Below are 19131 nucleotides of genomic sequence, written 5' to 3'. Positions count from 1 at the left end.
GCACAAACGTTGAGCTGTCTCAATCGTGTGGACCATGAGGTCCCTACTACACTTAGTATTTATACAACTGAAACCCTTTTTGTATTCCGCATCATCTGTGAAGATCACAGGCACATTTTTCACTTGAAGTCCCCAAGGGATGGTACCACCCTTCAGGTGCCTCAAAAGAAAATGGCCGTGTAGTTCGGTTCGGATATGTTTTTTACTGAGTCTGATTAGTTTATCAGATTCATTTTGTTGCTGTGCGGTGGTGCTTAAGGCGATGTTGGAGAATGGAGCAGAGGCTATTAAAGACTGAATGTGATTTTCAGTGAACGACAGGGTGTCTCTCTCGGACATATCTAGGAGGGGCGAGGACGTCCCTCCACTTGATTGAATCTTAATGAGTTACGTGCACGTACTACTTTTAGTGCCCTTACAACTCTCGCGGGCATTCACCCGCCCTAAACTGTTGTATACAGGGAGTTAGGTCCTGGGACGTACGGGCAGCTGGACCATATGTAAATCTTAGAAAAAACGTAGTGATGGCCGTACAAATACTTTGCAACGTCTCCTTAATTAGAGTAACAAATCACCTATTGATTGAGGATTTGTGTGTTATTTTTATTTATACCTTATGAATTATTCATTTTCAAGCAGAAAAAATAGTTTGACGAAAAAGACATCCCATATATACACAATTATTCAAAAGCTCAACTGTACAAAATTATGACACTACTACATAAAACATGAAGCAAAACATTTCATATGTACATTTCATATGTACATTTGCACAATATTCAAATTTGGTCAATATCATATATACATTACCAAAGTATCCACATTATTGATGCAATTCCAATCAAGGAATGGTGAAAACAATTAAGAAAAAATCAAGAAAAAATCAAATGGAGAACAGATGAATCAATAATATGCACAATATTAATCAGTGAAAGAAAAGAATACACTGAATCAATGTTTCAGTCATTCAAGAGTGCTATTCTCCAATAGGCCGACGCGTTTCGAACTCGAGATATGAATTAACGTGTTCTCATCAGGGCTGTCTGATTTTCCTGTTTGGTTTTGTGCAAAAAATAAAGAGAAAAAAATATATACATAAGTTCCTGAATTAAAATGGCCTCTATAAAATGCTCCAATGTGAACTGTAATTGCAAGGGGGTTACCTTACAATAGGTCGTCGCACTTTTTTTAGGGTTTCAGTTGAGGGGATTCAGTTACTTGTTGTGGTCCCTGCCGGGGTTTCTGAAAGAGCGACATCAGATCAATAATTTGTACCAGGATAAAGTCAGTTTGTAATGCCAACAGCGTGCACCATTTTATGGACATTTATGACATTTATTACCTGAAGATGATTGCGTGAGGCATCCCAGGTAATTACACAGGGGACTTGTAACGTGCCCACCGGTACCAGTTACGAGCCTGAAGAGTTAGAATGAGGTGGGATGTAAAAGACACTCGTTTCTTACTGAACAAGGTGTGCAAAGTTTAGACTAAGCTACGCATGTACCTGCGCTTGGGTTCGCGTGTTTTCAAAACCTCCGTTGGTTACACAGGTGTTTCAAGAATGAATTTTCAGACAGATCAGCGTGGTTTAATGCAGTGCGGGACCTGCAAGGGGCAACATGGGATGTTTATACCATCATTTCCCAAAAAGCGCTGGCTTCTTGACTCACATTATCATAATGCAAGGCAACAATTATTCTCAACAGGCAGACGCTTGTACCTTGAATTCCGGTCACGTATTTTAAACTGCTTGTTGCGAGTTTAAGGCTGCATCACTGGAGACCAAATCAGAGCGTATTCAAATCTGCAGGGAAAAACGGGCGCTCAGTCACTAACTGATTTGTTTGTTAAACATCCCTAATTCAAGTCGGTAGCGGTTACTAGAGTTCGCTTACCTTTTAGCTTTGTATTAAAGGCTCTCCTTCCAAGTGCTGGCGACCAAACATCAATGCGCCATGTTGGAAGGGGGGTGGGTACTATATTGAGTCACCTGACCTCAGGAATTGTGGGACATGTAGTACGTGGAGGTGTCCATATGTTTCTGCAGTGGAGATTTACATTTATAATCTTGAAATTTCAGACATAGAGTTTAGCCCAGTCTGGTGGCTATTAAATCGTAATATCAGGTAAGCTTCCTTTTTAAGTAGAGCATCATCAACATCAAGGACTCTTCTATTATGCCCAATTGTGTGCAGGACTGTCCATTTAAAGTCCATCTCTGAATGCCCATGATCCATAAAATGGGCAGCTTCTCCGCATAAGGAGGAACTGCTCAGAGATTACAGATTTTGATTCACACTCCAAGAATTTTTGTGAAGAGATGGTGACGAGGGGATACCCTAGAAAACTGCTCAAACACGCATGCAAGAGGGCACGTTACACTCCACGAGAGTGCTTACTCGAACGCAAAACCAAACCGGAATTAGACAAAATGGTGTGTGTGACAACGTTTGGCCCCCATGCCCACCAAATAAGACAGACCATACTTAAGAACTGGCATCTGCTTGAAGAGTTGGAATGCCCATTTCCGAAGCCCATCTTTGCTTTTAAAAAAAACGAAAGCATCGGACAACAGATTGTTCGTGCTGATATAAGGGTGGATAAACCTAAACATGACTTGCTATCAGCATGGGGCCTGAAACAGATCACGGGCCACCATAGATGTGGCACCTGCGTGTCGTGTGACACAACGATTGAGGGCAGTGAATTCACCCACAGAAATATAAAATGGAAAAATGAAAACTTCAGCAATTGCAAAACCAAAAATGTGGTTTACGCAATCATTTGCATGTGCAACAAACTGTACATAGGCAAAACGAACCAGCAAATTAATGCCCGAGTCACCCAACATAGATCGCGCATTAAGAATAAAGTCACATCTGCTCCCATGGTACAACATTTTATGGATCATGGGCATTCAGAGATGGACTTTAAATGGACAGTCCTGCACACAATTGGGCATAATAGAAGAGTCCTTGATGTTGATGATGCTCTACTTAAAAAGGAAGCTTACCTGATATTACGATTTAATAGCCACCAGACTGGGCTAAACTCTATGTCTGAAATTTCAAGATTATAAATGTAAATCTCCACTGCAGAAACATATGGACACCTCCACGTACTACATGTCCCACAATTCCTGAGGTCAGGTGACTCAATATAGTACCCACCCCCCTTCCAACATGGCGCATTGATGTTTGGTCGCCAGCACTTGGAAGGAGAGCCTTTAATACAAAGCTAAAAGGTAAGCGAACTCTAGTAACCGCTACCGCTTTGAATTAGGGATGTTTAACAAACAAATCAGTTAGTGACTGAGCGCCCGTTTTTCCCTGCAGATTTGAATACGCTCTGATTTGGTCTCCAGTGATGCAGCCTTAAACTCGCAACAAGCAGTTTAAAATACGTGACCGGAATTCAAGGTACAAGCGTCTGCCTGTTGAGAATAATTGTTGCCTTGCATTATGATAATGTGAGTCAAGAAGCCAGCGCTTTTTGGGAAATGATGGTATAAACATCCCATGTTGCCCCTTGCAGGTCCCGCACTGCATTAAACCACGCTGATCTGTCTGAAAATTCATTCTTGAAACACCGGTGTAACCAACGGAGGTTTTGAAAACACGCGAACCCAAGCGCAGGTACATGCGTAGCTTAGTCTAAACTTTGCACACCTTGTTCAGTAAGAAACAAGTGTCTTTTACATCCCACCTCATTCTAACTCTTCAGGCTCGTAACTGGTAACGGTGGGCACGCTACAAGTCCCCTGTGTAATTACCTGGGATGCCTCACGCAATCATCTTCAGGTAATAAATGTCATAAATGTCCATGAAATGGTGCACGCTGTTGGCATCACAAACTGACTTTATCCTGGTATAAATTATTGATCTGATGTCCCTCTTTCAGAAACCCCGGCAGGGACCACAACAAGTAACTGAATCCCCTCAACTGAAACCCTAAAAAAAGTGCGACGACCTATTGTAAGGTAACCCCCTTGCAATTACAGTTCACATTGGAGCATTTTATAGAGGCCATTTTAATTCAGGAACTTATGTATATATTTTTTTCTCTTTATTTTTTGCACAAAACCAAACAGGAAAATCAGACAGCCCTGATGAGAACACGTTAATTCATATCTCGAGTTCGAAACGCGTCGGCCTATTGGAGAATAGCACTCTTGAATGACTGAAACATTGATTCAGTGTATTCTTTTCTTTCACTGATTAATATTGTGCATGTTATTGATTCATCTGTTCTCCATTTGATTTTTTCTTGATTTTTTCTTAATTGTTTTCACCATTCCTTGATTGGAATTGCATCAATAATGTGGATACTTTGGTAATGTATATATGATATTGACCAAATTTGAATATTGTGCAAATGTACATATGAAATGTACATATGAAATGTTTTGCTTCATGTTTTATGTAGTAGTGTCATAATTTTGTACAGTTGAGTTTTTGAATAATTGTGTATATATGGGATGTCTTTTTCGTCAAACTATTTTTTCTGTTTGAAAATGAATAATTCATAAGGTATAAATAAAAATACCACACAAATCCTCAATCAATAGGTGATTTGTTACTCTAATTAAGGAGACGTTGCAAAGTATTTGTACGGCCAGCACTACGTTTTTTCTAAGATTTACATATGGTCCAGCTGCCCGTACGTCCCAGGACCTAACTCCCTGTTTACAACAGTTTAGGGCGGGTGAATACCCGCGAGAGTTGTAAGGGCACTAAAAGTAGTACGTGCACTTAACTCATTAAGATTCAATCAAGTGGAGGGACGTCCTCGCCCCTCCTAGATTTGTCCGAGAGAGACACCCTGTCGTTCACTGAAAATCAAATTCAGTCTTTAATAGCCTCTGCTCCATTCTCCAACATCGCCTTAAGCACCACCGCACAGCAACAAAATGAATCTGATAAACTAATCAGACTCAGTAAAAAACATATCCGAACCGAACTACACGGCCATTTTCTTTTGAGGCACCTGAAGGGTGGTACCATCCCTTGGGGACTTCAAGTGAAAAATGTGCCTGTGATCTTCACAGATGATGCGGAATACAAAAAGGGTTTCAGTTGTATAAATACTAAGTGTAGTAGGGACCTCATGGTCCACACGATTGAGACAGCTCAACGTTTGTGCCAGAAGGAATTAGAAGAAATTGAGGAAGTCACCAAAAGTATCCAGGATAACCAGTTGGTCACTGATGCCAAAGCTCTGCTCGAAAAAATCGAAAAAGAGATTTTGTCTTTCAAAGACACTGCCATAAACAATAAAACTGCCCAATACGAAAGGGACTCCAAATCTTTTACTTTGGAGAAAGCCTATCTGTTCTTGAAGGACGATTATTATTCTCAGGCTGAAGCAAGGGGGGCCCTTTATAACTATCAGGGACGATCACGAAACAGGTTCAAAACTTTTTCAGAGACATCATCTTCATCTGACTCGTCCGGCCCTGAATCACGAGGTAATACTAACAAGAAACAGGTCTCTTTTTTAGAGAAAGGCCAGCAAAACAAACCCAGACAAAAAATACCATGGGAGATGCGCACCCGGAAAAACTCCTACAAATCATAGAGGCTCCATCTACAGTAGTTAACTTGTCAACTAAAATTCTAACAGCGGATGAGCAATCTGTGCTCAACTTGGGATTGAAATTTGTGCCGAACACACGGCCAAATTTCACTAAAACTAAAATGGAAATGATCGCATTTTGCCGCAAGATCCGGCTCAAGGCTTTCTTTCACAACCAGCCACTTACAAACAACTATGAAACAACTGGGCTGAGGAATAAGTCCACATTTATTCCCAATCAGAATATTCCCAAACAGATTCGTGCTTTTGAGGAAGTGGTTCTTTCCTCAATTAACAATATTGAGAAAAAGCACATGTTTGTCAAACCTAATTTGAGTAAAAACCAACGGATAGCATTGAGGGGCCACAGCGAAGACGGCACAATCATAGTAAAGCCTGCCGACAAGGGCGGGGCAACGGTTCTGTGGCCGAGGGACAAATACCTGAAGGAAGGTGAACTCCAGGTAAACAACCAAACCTGGTACAGAAAAGTAACTGTGGACCCGACAAAAGAAATCCAAGGAATAATTGTGGACTTGATCCAAAAGGGATATGACGGTGGGTATGTGGGTGGGAAAGAAAAAGATTTTCTTGTGAAAAAATTCCCCCGCACACCCGTGCTGTATCTTCTTCCCAAGATACATAAGAACCCAGCAGAGCCCCCTGGAAGACCGATCGTCAAAGGGTGTGACTCGTGCCTGGAACCGCTGTCCAAATACGTTGACTATTTCTTGAAACCGTTTTTGACCACTGTTAAATCATACTTACAGGACACCACGGATTTCCTGGTCAAAATTGAAAACATGGAGTTTAACGCCTCCACCGAAATCATGGTCTAAATGGACGTGACATCATTGTATACGCAAATCCCTCAAAGTGAAGCATTAGAGGTGATGGAGCTATACCTAGATAGGAGAACACGACCACACAGGGTTCCCACGTCTTTCATCTTAGAACTTGCTGAGCTCACGTTGAAGAAAAATTATTTTCGCTTTAACGATGAGTTCTTCGTTCAAATCAAGGGGACAGCCATGGGTTGTCCCTATGCGCCGGAGATGGCCGTACTGTTTATGGCTGAGTACGAGAACAAATTCGTGGAGAACAATAATCCATACAAGAAACACATTAAACAGTGGCTCAGATATATTGACGACGTGTGGCTCCTGTGGCAGGGGAGTCACACCGAATTGACTGAATTCCATCAGTGGCTCAATAATAAGCATCCGGACATTAAGTTTTCAATGGAACAGAGCAATGCCACGATGACCTTCCTAGATGTTGAAATAAAATGTAAGGAAGGACGTCTCAAATCATCTCTTTTTAAGAAAGAGACTGACAGAAATACCATCCTCCACCATCAGAGTGCACATCCAAGGAATTTGAGGACCAATTTGCCCTATGGGCAGCTTCTCCGCATAAGGAGGAACTGCTCAGAGATTACAGATTTTGATTCACACTCCAAGAATTTTTGTGAAGAGATGGTGACGAGGGGACACCCTAGAAAACTGCTCAAACACGCATGCAAGAGGGCACGTTACACTCCACGAGAGTGCTTACTCGAACGCAAAACCAAACCGGAATTAGACAAAATGGTGTGTGTGACAACGTTTGGCCCCCATGCCCACCAAATAAGACAGACCATACTTAAGAACTGGCATCTGCTTGAAGAGTTGGAATGCCCATTTCCGAAGCCCATCTTTGCTTTTAAAAAAAACAAAAGCATCGGACAACAGATTGTTCGTGCTGATATAAGGGTGGATAAACCTAAACATGACTTGCTATCAGCATGGGGCCTGAAACAGATCACGGGCCACCATAGATGTGGCACCTGCGTGTCGTGTGACACAACGATTGAGGGCAGTGAATTCACCCACAGAAATATAAAATGGAAAAATGAAAACTTCAGCAATTGCAAAACCAAAAATGTGGTTTACGCAATCATTTGCATGTGCAACAAACTGTACATAGGCAAAACAAACCAGCAAATTAATGCCCGAGTCACCCAACATAGATCGCGCATTAAGAATAAAGTCACATCTGCTCCCATGGTACAACATTTTATGGATCATGGGCATTCAGAGATGGACTTTAAATGGACAGTCGTCCTGCACACAATTGGGCATAATAGAAGAGTCCTTGATGTTGATGATGCTCTACTTAAAAAGGAAGCTTACCTGATATTACGATTTAATAGCCACCAGACTGGGCTAAACTCTATGTCTGAAATTTCAAGATTATAAATGTAAATCTCCACTGCAGAAACATATGGACACCTCCACGTACTACATGTCCCACAATTCCTGAGGTCAGGTGACTCAATATAGTACCCACCCCCCTTCCAACATGGCGCATTGATGTTTGGTCGCCAGCACTTGGAAGGAGAGCCTTTAATACAAAGCTAAAAGGTAAGCGAACTCTAGTAACCGCTACCGCTTTGAATTAGGGATGTTTAACAAACAAATCAGTTAGTGACTGAGCGCCCGTTTTTCCCTGCAGATTTGAATACGCTCTGATTTGGTCTCCAGTGATGCAGCCTTAAACTCGCAACAAGCAGTTTAAAATACGTGACCGGAATTCAAGGTACAAGCGTCTGCCTGTTGAGAATAATTGTTGCCTTGCATTATGATAATGTGAGTCAAGAAGCCAGCGCTTTTTGGGAAATGATGGTATAAACATCCCATGTTGCCCCTTGCAGGTCCCGCACTGCATTAAACCACGCTGATCTGTCTGAAAATTCATTCTTGAAACACCGGTGTAACCAACGGAGGTTTTGAAAACACGCGAACCCAAGCGCAGGTACATGCGTAGCTTAGTCTAAACTTTGCACACCTTGTTCAGTAAGAAACGAGTGTCTTTTACATCCCACCTCATTCTAACTCTTCAGGCTCGTAACTGGTACCGGTGGGCACGCTACAAGTCCCCTGTGTAATTACCTGGGATGCCTCACGCAATCATCTTCAGGTAATAAATGTCATAAATGTCCATAAAATGGTGCACGCTGTTGGCATCACAAACTGACTTTATCCTGGTACAAATTATTGATCTGATGTCCCTCTTTCAGAAACCCCGGCAGGGACCACAACAAGTAACTGAATCCCCTCAACTGAAACCCTAAAAAAAGTGCGACGACCTATTGTAAGGTAACCCCCTTGCAATTACAGTTCAAATTGGAGCATTTTATAGAGGCCATTTTAATTCAGGAACTTATGTATATATTTTTTTCTCTTTATTTTTTGCACAAAACCAAACAGGAAAATCATACAGCCCTGATGAGAACACGTTAATTCATATCTCGAGTTCGAAACGCGTCGGCCTATTGGAGAATAGCACTCTTGAATGACTGAAACATTGATTCAGTGTATTCTTTTCTTTCACTGATTAATATTGTGCATGTTATTGATTCATCTGTTCTCCATTTGATTTTTTCTTGATTTTTTCTTAATTGTTTTCACCATTCCTTGATTGGAATTGCATCAATAATGTGGATACTTTGGTAATGTATATATGATATTGACCAAATTTGAATATTGTGCAAATGTACATATGAAATGTACATATGAAATGTTTTGCTTCATGTTTTATGTAGTAGTGTCATAATTTTGTACAGTTGAGTTTTTGAATAATTGTGTATATATGGGATGTCTTTTTCGTCAAACTATTTTTTTTGTTTGAAAATGAATAATTCATAAGGTATAAATAAAAATACCACACAAATCCTCAATCAATAGGTGATTTGTTACTCTAATTAAGGAGACGTTGCAAAGTATTTGTACGGCCAGCACTACGTTTTTTCTAAGATTCTGACCCTGAGACACATGCCCACGTCATAGAAGATGATCTCTCCTCCCCAGAGCAGGAAACGAGGGCAGTCAGAACATGTAGAAAGATCCAGCCAAAGCGTGGCGGGTTACGGTCAAGGTTGAGGAGGAAAAGGGCCTCACCGCTACGGAAAGCTAAGGATAAGAGTATGGATGCTGGGGAGGATAGTGTAAAGCATATCATGGATGATGAGCTATTTCTAAGGATAGCTGATATGATTGAGTGTAAAATCAAAGCTATTATTAAACCAATGGTGGCCAAAATTGATAAGCTCACTACTGAGGTTAAAAAATTGGGCGGGATTCAGAATAAGGTTGTGGGGGAGGTTGGTAACATAGCAACTCTAGTTTCAAACCTAGTAGGTATAACTGGGGAGAATGTTGCGAGTGTGGCAGAGGCAGAGGGGAGTAAGATAGCAAGCATCCCCCCATGTCAGGCACTAGCAAATGCAGAAAATCACCTAGTAGTAAGAGAGGATGCTTTGTTAACATCAATTGTACCACCTGTACCATGTCAGGAGACTCTCCCCAATTGATAGTAGAAGCTTCACCTCTGGTGTTGGTACTGGCAAATTACCACCTTTGGCACCTGGGCAGTTAGAATCCCCGACATCTCTTTCTAGTAAGGCGCTGCATTGGCTGTTAGGTAACATGCAGATGGCTCCAGGAGGGAAACAGCAGTTAGCAGGGGAGATCAAGACAGCTAGAAGGGTAGCCTGGATAGGGAACAGACCAAAAAAGTTTAAAGGAGATTGTGTAGTGGTGAACTTTTCTAATTCGGCTGTGCTTCCTAGTGTATTGTCAAATATACTCCCCCCTTAACGCAGCAGTGGCACTGTTGTTCCCCTCACCTTAAAATTTTTTTTTAAGGTGAACAGCAAAATGTGACTTATCCTAAGACTCCAGGGCCAAGGTGGGACACCATGATGATGAATAGATGGGGTGTGGGTGCTCCAGCTAATGAATGGGGGATTAGCCTGGGAAATAGGTTTGGGATCCTGTCAGGCCTAAATAACTGCGACTGACTCACAAGGGATCGCAATATGGCATGTATTAGATTACCTGAGGTCTGTGGAATGGGTGACACTATAGCTCAGAGCACCGCCCTTACAAGTCACATCCCCATGCCCCAGTCCAATATAATGGGCAAACGTAATATCTTAGCGGATTTGGAAGGGACAAATGGCCCAAATCAACTACTTGATTGTATTGCTGACAACACAGCAAAAAACAAAAGTGATCTAAATCCGGAGGCACTTGATACTAGTCTAAGCAGGGGTATACTACCCAAAGAGGGCAGGGTTAGCGTTGACCCCCGCATTAAATCTGACAGCATTAAATTTGACAGTACTAATCCTCTCGCCCAATCCACTTTGTTGTCAAGGAACGTGGCAGGGCTGAGAAGTAAGGTAACATCCCTGGATTGGCTAGCCTTTTTGGATAATAAGGATATAATCCTCCTTCAGGAAACATGGCAGGTAATCCCGGAATTTAAGCAAGGATATTTAAACTTTTACACTTCAGCTATTCCTAGCTTACGGGGGAGATCGAAGGGGGGCTTGTTGACATGGTTCAAGCAGGACAGTAGATATTCCGTTACTCAGCTGGTCACAAATAGCCCAGATATTTTGTTAATCAGACTTAAATGTTCAGATTATAAGGACCTTTTTGTTTTTAATATCTACTCCAGGGGGCTCCCAGGTGGCAAATCCACTGAAGCAGTTAATCAGCTAGATATTCTTCTTGAGCGATATCGCTCAAAAGGTAACATTATTGTTGCAGGAGATTTTAATTGTTGCTTTGAACCCCTAGACAGCTATGATATGGACATTACAGTGGAAGAGGACTATATCTGGAGGATCCCTCAGCTGACAATACCACCCATTAAAAAATGGTCAGAGGCAGCATTACAACTTAAAGTTCTATGTGTGGAGCACGGGTTACGTGCCACTAATGGAAGAATGGGTTCTGACAAACAGGGCGCCTCTACCTTTAACAACGGTATATCTCATAGCCGCATAGACTACATTCTTACAAATAAAGAGAACTGGTCCAGTATTGACGATATGCGGATAGAGGAACGGGTAGAGAGTGATCATGACCCATTAATCCTGTCATTTAGGTTATTTGACTTACCTAAATGTGAGGTTCTGTGCGATTGTGTGGAGATAGCCCTCTCAAACAACCACAGACGAATTAGATGGGCTAACTGTCTAATGAATGAGGAAGGCGTTGCTGCCATGAGGGATTTGACCGTCCAGGCTATAGTAGAATTAAGGAACAACTCCACTGCGGAGGCAGTCGTATCAAATGTTAGTCGGATCCACAACAGTTTTTTTAATCAGTTAAGATCCTTCTTCGTTAAAAAGGTTACTAAAAAACAGAGTAGGCCAGTAAGGAAGGAGGATCAATGGTATGGCAAATCCTGTAGGGTTGCATATAGGGCCTTATCAGATGCAGTAAAAACAAAAGATATAGCTAAAATTAAGACTGCCTGAGTCATGTATAAAAAAGCGCAACTTAAGGCAAAAAGTGACTGGGACAATGAATACTGGAGGGAGCTCCTGAGTGCTAGTAAAGAAAGATCTATGTGCTCCTTTTGGGATATGGTCAAATGGGGTAGGGGGATTGAAAGGGGTGAACCTATTAATTATGTTTCACCAAATGCTTGGGTCTCCCATTATGCGTCCCAGTTTGCCGCTGTGGACGAGGAGGGAGAAGAGCGTGAGGCTCTTCTAAAAGCAATTGAGGGCGCAAATCACCTTTCCTTCACCAAAGCTGATATTATCAAAACTTTGAACAATATCCCAAAAGCTAGGGCACCAGGCCTGGACTCCGTTCCAGCAGACCTTTTTATGCATGATAAGGATCTTTGGGCCTCGTACATCCATCTGCTAGCTAATGGCATTGCAATGGGCTCACCAATACCAGAGTCCTGGAAGGGTGCCGTGATTATCCCAATTTTCAAAAAGGGGGAGTGCTCGGACCCAGGAAACTACAGGCCAATTGGCCTTATTGCCTGCATACAAAAGGTAGTGGCAAGGCTCTTACTGCAGCGTATTCAGGGATGGATAGAGGAAAATGATATTTTGTTGCCTCTACAGGCAGGGTTCCGTAGCCATACCAGTACGATTGATCAAGTTTTTAGATTTGTTTTATTTTATTGGCATGTAGTGTTACTGGGGGGGGTATGCTCTTTGCAGCCTTCGTTGATCTTAAATCAGCGTTTGATTTGGTGCCTCGTACTAAGTTGTGGGCAGCATTACAAGAACAGGGCGTCCCATTGGATATCCTGTCACTCCTTATCAGATTGCATGAAGATAATTTTGCCCAAGTCCGCTGGAACCATCAGGGAAGTGTAACTGATAAATTCCCTATCGCAAGGGGGGTACGCCAAGGGTGTGTACTTGCCCCTACAATCTTCTCACTATACATCAACAGGGTGATCAGCTATTTTGAACAGCAACCAACCGATGCCCACAAGTTGGATGGCAAGCTGATCCCCCTGTTGATGTTTGCTGACGATACGTTACTGATTTCAAAGACACAGCAGGGCCTCCAGAAGACTGTTGGAGTCTTCGAAGCTTTTTGTAATGACCATGGTCTTGTCATTAATACATCTAAGACAAAGTTCATGGTCCTGCATAAAAACAAATACGCCAGAGGGAGGGTGGTTATGGATGGGGTTCAACTGGAGCAGACCCAAGTATTTAACTATCTGGGCATAACCTTATCATCCAAATTAGACAGGAAACAGCATACCAACCAGCTGATCACGAAGCACGCACAATTGACAGGAGCACTCACCAAGGAATTTTACTTATCTCATACCAGGCCAATCACCCCGGTTCTAAAGATTTACGACGCCAAAGTTGGAGCAGCAGTTCTTTATGGGGCAGAACTATGGGGACTCAGCAACTTAAAAAGGTTGACGGGTGCGCAAAATAAATTTTTGCGCAACATCACAGGCTTACCGGCTTCCACTCCATCGATCCCTCTCCACTATTATCTAGGGTCTCATGGCCTCGAGGATATGGCCAGATACAGATTGGTTGCCTACTGGAGGAGATTATGGGTTACCCCAGAACTCTCCCAGTATGCACGGGCCTTCCTCGAGGTGAGAGACTCCGATAAGGCCCAGAAAATACTATGGATGAGGGAGGTAAAATCAATATATAAGGCTATGGGATTATCTCCACTGTGGGATGACCCAGTGGGGAATTCTTTTCCACCTAGAAAAATATTTCGAGACCTGTACTGGAACATGTTGGAGGCAAAGAGATTTGGCCGATGTATTGAACCATCTTTTACGGCAGATTTCCTAGAACTTAAGCATTCACCGGCCTTTGAGGCTTATTGGGACTGGATTACCATCCCAGGGGACAGGAAGAAATATCATCAGATTAGGGTGGGGACATTACCACTAAATGCTCTCACTGCAAAATGGCGTGGGGGACAAGGTTCGGCCTGTCCCTTTTGCCCCGATCAGCGGGAAGTCATTGGGCACGTTCTCTTTGCCTGTCCAGAATATAAGGTACCCAGGAGATCTTGGTTAAAACTTATCTGTGTCCAGTTAGGTCTCAAAACGGGTTGTGAGGCTGTCAGGATTTTACGAACTGACAACACCCAAGCCGTAGTTATAGCCATAGCTAAATTCCTACACTGGATGGGGATAATTCGGGCCCGTAAAATGAGCCTACAGTAATTTAGGCCTATGATACCTGAGATTGTAAAATGTTCCTAGTGATTAATGTACCTAGTGATTAATTTTAAAATGTTAAAATATTTTTTTTCCTTTTAAAGAATGAAATGAATTATATATCCATGTTCCTCCTTTTTTCTTCTTTTTAACATAATTTATTTATTGACTGTAATTTATGGGTTTTATGTATGGCGGTAGGCCAATAATTGAGAGCTGAAGTGATGAACTGTGGATCTTACTAGCTGTCAATGAAGGATAATTTTAAAATATTAAATTGTAACTGTCTTTTATGATTGAAAAAAATCGAAATAAAGACTTTTGAATTGAATTGAGATCAGTATGTGCAACAATAAACTTTTTTACGATCTCACCTTGGCCATTTGATATGGTAGCTGTCATATGGTCTATTTGGTTTTTGGTTTCCTAACTTTAAACCCTATATGGGACACATTTTTTCTCCATTTTTTCTCCCTTTTTCGCATATGGACTCTTTGTAATCCTTATTTGTGACAAAAACGCTCTCATCCAATACCTTCTGGATCGTTTGAACTAATATAGGCGGGAGATGGATAGAGCTGCCCTGTTTTTCTACAGTGTACCAGAAGGAGTTGTGGGGATCAGTACTCGATGCTGCCTTGATTGTCTTCCTTCTTTTAAAGTTTGGACACTCGCGTGGTGATGCGTATAGACATGCCATTGCCCCCTCGCTGAGACACTGTGTCCTCTGTACTATAGCGGGTTTTTTGGACTCGAGCTCTGATAAGACCTATTTTATAATTCCAGGTCTGTCGTTTGACACTAGAGCATCGAGACATGTGACCTTGTAGGAACCATTGTAAATATCGCGTAAATTCGAGGAATTATTGACGGATTGAAACCAGATTCCTAGTGTTTTACTAGTGCCTCATTGCTCGACTTCATTGCCACACTTTGACATGTGACCGTCAGGAGGCTGTTCCTTCGTTTTGGCGGCTCTCTCATTATAATTATATTTAATACTCTGCGAGATGACGCGCTGAATTCTATTTTTACCCGCGCAGGCGCATAGCTGTCCTGTAGCAATCCTTCATGAGACACTGTGCCCTCTGTAACATCAGACCTGCGCAGGCGCACTTAGATCGAGTTACAGCGCTCTATATGGTCCGCCACAAAAACCACAGAAACCACATTCATCGCTACTCCAGACCCGGGCAGGCGCACTTACGGCTTTCAACAAAAACTCTATTAAACGCAGCGCTTCCTGCTACATCGGAGCCGCGCAGGTGCATTTAGGTCCAGTTGCAGCGCCCTATTTGGGCCGCCACGGAAGTTACACTTGTACAAATGTAATTGTGAGCCCGCATTTCTCTAGCTGGTCCGCTCTAGCCTTATTCGTTTCAGGAAGGCGCCTATATTGCGGTTTCCACTGCAGTCCGACCTGAGCAAAGACCGCGCTCGGCTGCCTATTGGCTATTGCGGCATTTATTAGCTTCCTCCCTGCTCCTGTACGGTACCTCCCCCTCGTCTCAGGATCAGTCTAGGGGTACCGACGGACAGGTGAGGCAGCACATTTAGCGGGGCTCTTTTTCACCATATGTTCTTTTTGGGATCAAAACCTAGATTCTGAGCCATAACCTTTCGCTGCTCTTCATTAATCCACAAAAGAAAATGGATTTTGGTGATCTGTAGTGTAGAGCCTCTTTGACTACACATATAGTGATTTACTGTTAGAATTAGAGATAAATATCATTTCAGTCCTAGTCTCATGGTCGCCCTGTTGGGTGCTGCCTCTTGTATGCTCAGAACCAATGCCTAGGTTGTCTAGCAGTTATGCTAGTAAAAGTAGTAAAAGAATATTTTAGGTTTGACCTAAATAGGCATCCATTATTCTTTATTCACAATTAGAGCGGGCCTCCATCCCTGAGCAATGGCCAGGAGAGGCGAGGCTTTCTCCCAAGATTATTTGGGTGAGTAAAAATTAAAATACAAATCACGAAAACTATCGCAATGAAGAATGACTTTTAAGCAAATTAAACATGAGGCGCAACTAACAAATGTGGCTGTGACCTACCTATGTGTAATCTTTATATATTTGTGTAGGAAAGAATCCTTTATTATTTGTGAAACAGACATCCCCCATATGGAAAACTCCGTGTACGGTAGGATGTTTGGTATCATTGATATGTGTTAATTTCTTTTTCACACTGGTTTAATTTATGCCTTATTGCAGTAGTGTTCTAGAGGTCCTGATGAAGGCCGGGTAGGTTATTGATCCATACAATGGATGAAACATGTTGACCAATTACCATCTTTAGCTGACAGTTATAATTTCTACTGTTGTACACTCAGTTTTAATATTGACACCATAATATCTCCCCAATAAATTGTTCCCTTATGTCATGGTAGCCAATTTATATTGCACTTTTGATATTTCTCTACACATTTTTTTCTCACTGCGATTGACATCCCACACCATTACGAACACATTTTGGTGGTTCCTTTGGTTTGGAGAAGCACACAATACCAACAGGTGTGTGGCTCCATAGCCGGACCATCTCTGTAGTAATCCCAGATGATGATGCTCTGCCATTTGGGTGGGCTGATGGGATTCATTTCCTTTTTGTTGCATACACTTTATAGGTAGACACAGAGCTTGTGCATTTTTCTTCGCCCATGTTATAACAATAGACCAGTGACAGTTTTCTTTGTTTTTAGGTCTCGGTACTATCCGGTTCGTGACAACCGGAAGTAGAGAGATCTTATGTTTCTTAGAGGGGCTCTTGATCCCGCCTCTAATTTCGGCTCCCTCCCATTGGCTGGCTTCCTAAAAGAAGGCCAGCCATTAGAGGAGAGAGCCGTCACTCCGATTTAGCCCCGTCTTTCTCGGATTTGGGGGCGTCATTTTTGCTGTTCTTTAGACAGTGACGTCATCCGTCACTCAGAACAGCAAAACCACGCCCCCAAATCCGAGAAAGACTGAAGCAGGCAGGCGCCATTTTTTTTTTCCTTCGACGAGCTGCAGGACCAGTGTTGCCAGATTGGGCGTTTTCCCGCACAATTGGGCGACTTTTTTCCCAGTTGTGCGGGAAAAACCCATGACTGGCGGGAGGTTACTTTTTGGGCTATATGTGTGGCCTTGTGCGGAAAAAACTGGCTTGGGCGGGCGCCCACAATCACACACACACTTAAAGCGCATCGCGCACACGAGCAGAAAGCAGCCTGCCATAGAGCGAGGTCTGGCATCCATCAATGAGGCCTGGCTCAGGCCTTTACATTCCAGAGCGTTATCTTATCTTGCTTGTTGTCACTGTATTTCATTAGCATGGTCACACACTCAGCACATGCGCGCTGTACCTGGACGCCCACCCCCCCCAGGTCACCACCTTGATTTGTTGCTTAGTTACAGTTGCAACGTCATGGCCTGGAGCCATTTGCCACTGTAAATTAGCCCTAAATTAGCCAATGTGGGGGGTCAACCAGGGCCGTCATTCACGTAGCGCGCGAAAACGCTACCAATGAGGGCCCTGGACAGCAGGTGAGGTGTTGGTCAGCCCCCACAAGCTTCCCATATATGCGGGGGGCTGACCGGACCGCACCTCTCTCTCTCTTTCGGCGCGGTGACGACGGTGATATTCGTGGTGGTGGAGGTGGTGCTGGTGCTTGAGGGCGGCGGGCCGGCGGTGACTTTCCGACTTTTTGACCCGGGCTGTTTGCTGGAGAGGAGCGGAGGTTGGGAGGAGGACTCGTGAGCCACTGTCTGCCACTGGTGACACTCGTCGTGTGTCACACTGCCGCACACCCAGGCCCCACGCACCGCAGTGAACTTGAGGCAGCGCCCCAGCCCTTGAAGAGACACGGTGTTGTGACGCATTTTAAAGGTAAGACACCAGCCTCTGCCCCCAGGCCATGCCAGGCCATGCCAGGCCCAGCCGGCCCATACGTATTTATTTCAGTGTATTTCCTTTAATGGTGTTTATATATGTTCACACAGTTCACGCTCCCTCGTTTTGTAATGTATTTATGCGATGTTATATAGCGCGGACTTTACCAGAAAGCGCTTCACAATAGGAACAGTAATATACATGAGGAGGAAATTAGAAGTGAACAAAATACAAACGCAAACGTTAAGTTACATGAATCAAAAGTGGCAATAGAATTTTCAATAGTGGGAGGTCCTTTGTATTTTTTTAAAGTTCCTTCACGTTCGTACTTCACCAAAAATCGGTCTTCCTTATGATTGCTTTATTTAAATACATTGGTTTCTTTATCTTCTTGGTGGAATGTTCCTTCACGCATGGTTTTATCTCCGGTGTGTTATTTTCTTCACCTCATCCCCAATGTTAAGTGAAGTGAGAGACAAAATGCAGGCAGCAGTGATGACAAGGCTCCTCCTTTATTTAAGTGTTACAAACAAAACCCTGGCAGGAGCGGAGGGACGCAGCCGACCGACGGTCACGTCATCCCAGTCACAACCCCTCAACTGTACATATGCAAGTTACTAGCTGGCATTCTAAAATGCCAGCTGGTGGTGAACAGGGTAGCGCGAGGGCAGGGGACGCACGAGGATGGAACGGGGCCTGAGGGGGGACAAGATGCCAGCTGGTGGTGAACAGGGTAGCGCGAGGGCAGGGGACGCACGAGGATGGGACGGGGGCCTGAGGGGGGACAAGATGCCAGCTGGTGGTGAACAGGGTAGCGCGAGGGCAGGGGACGCACGAGGATGGAACGGGGGCCTGAGGGGGGACAAGATGCCAGCTGGTGGTGAACAGGGTAGCGCGAGGGCAGGGGACGCACGAGGATGGAACGGGGCCTGAGGGGGGACAAGATGCCAGCTGGTGGTGAACAGGGTAGCGCGAGGGCAGGGGACGCACGAGGATGGAACGGGGGCCTGAGGGGGGACAAGATGCCAGCTGGTGGTGAACAGGGTAGCGCGAGGGCAGGGGACGCACGAGGATGGAACGGGGCCTGAGGGGGGACAAGATGCCAGCTGGTGGTGAACAGGGTAGCGCGAGGGCAGGGGACGCACGAGGATGGAACGGGGGCCTGAGGGGGGAC

Source organism: Lissotriton helveticus, chromosome 11, assembly GCF_964261635.1.
Source record: "Lissotriton helveticus chromosome 11, aLisHel1.1, whole genome shotgun sequence".
Classification (NCBI taxonomy): domain Eukaryota; kingdom Metazoa; phylum Chordata; class Amphibia; order Caudata; family Salamandridae; genus Lissotriton; species Lissotriton helveticus.
Note: the sequence above shows the minus strand (reverse complement) of the source record.